Genomic DNA, 1,227 nt, shown 5'->3' with positions numbered 1-1,227 from the left:
CTGTTCTGAGTGACACCTCCCATAGCTACAGCGGGCATCAATCAATGGGCATTAACCCTGGATGTGGGAATGAAGGCCCCTTAGCAGAGGAAGAAAACGCAATCCTGGAGCTATGTAGAAACCAAAGGACAGATGAATATGTCTAGATCAGGGTCCCTTACTGTCCACCGTCCACTGCAGGGATTCCACGGACATACATACTGTAGAAGAGAATGAATTAAAATGCCTTTTCTTTAGATTTAAAAGCCCATTTCTTCCTCATTTGTGTTATCACTGAGAGGTTGTTTGTTAATTTTTAATGTACAGGCAAGAGTTAACCGCGCCCACTGATCCCCCACTGTGACCCTCAGCAGCTCGGAGACCTATTTTTATAGCAATGTTAAGTACACACACCAGCCATTAGGGGTACTTATGAAGTAATCCGCATGCTGTCAACTGCTGTAAGATCTCGGGGCAGGAGCTGAGCGAGGCTGGGGCTCAGTGGTTATGCAGTACTCAGCCAAGCTCAGCGGGTAATTTTCCCTAAGTATATACGTGCTTAAACGGCACCTACCAATTATTTCTCTTTGGAAGAGTGCGAATGTGGCAAGCCCACTGTCCCAGATGTGTGCACGTTCCCACCTCCACAGAGCCCTCTCTGCCTCTCCTCTCGTCAAGCTCTGGGATAGTCCCTCCCCCAGGCGCAGAAGCAGCTGAGAGAACTCGGCACCTCGTATACTTGTCACTGTTCTTTTTCTGGCTCTGAGGATTACACCAGAGAAAACCTATTCTCCAGAAAAGACTACGCTCTGGATGTCTTTGCAGAAAAAAAAGGGGGGGGGTCACCTGTGACACACCCCAAGTTCTCAAATGTTTATAGGCACCCCAGTTCAAAACTACCCAATAACCCAAGGTAATGCAAAGGAAAACAATAAGGATATTTATTTCTGTACCAAATACTGGGTTTCTTGCCTATTCATGTTTGGTTTTACAAATTACGCTTCAACAGAACAAGATAGGCTACTAGCTGTAAAGTTCTAGGTTCGTGTAACACACTCAGATGGTGTTGGGGGGAGCTAAATCAAGGGTGAAGGAAAGAAAAAAAAAATCAGAAATGCCAGAGTGAGTTAGGTAAGGACTAAGTTTCAGATGGTAACTCTCACGTGCCTTAGCACTGATTCCGTTCTCTGTGTTAAAATATACTGTACTTCTTTTAATTATTAAATGTCAAACTGATTACATTACCCT

At 44.7% G+C, this 1,227-nt stretch overlaps 1 protein-coding gene and 1 long non-coding RNA gene across 8 annotated transcripts in view; both read right to left on the bottom strand.

Moving 5' to 3' along the window:
- Positions 1 to 1,227, bottom strand: part of KCNMA1 (potassium calcium-activated channel subfamily M alpha 1) — a 762,000-nt gene that overhangs the window by 339,125 nt on the left and 421,648 nt on the right. The gene's annotated exons all lie outside the window — the stretch shown is intronic.
- The window catches only part of LOC105886411, an 11,860-nt gene that overhangs the window by 10,092 nt on the left and 541 nt on the right, over positions 1 to 1,227 (bottom strand). The window lies entirely within an intron of this gene.

This window comes from Otolemur garnettii, unplaced genomic scaffold, assembly GCF_000181295.1.
Source record: "Otolemur garnettii isolate 467f Iridium unplaced genomic scaffold, OtoGar3 scaffold00008, whole genome shotgun sequence".
NCBI classification, from domain to species: domain Eukaryota; kingdom Metazoa; phylum Chordata; class Mammalia; order Primates; family Galagidae; genus Otolemur; species Otolemur garnettii.
The sequence above is the reverse complement of the archived record's forward strand: the minus strand, read 5'-3'. Positions and strand labels throughout refer to the sequence as shown.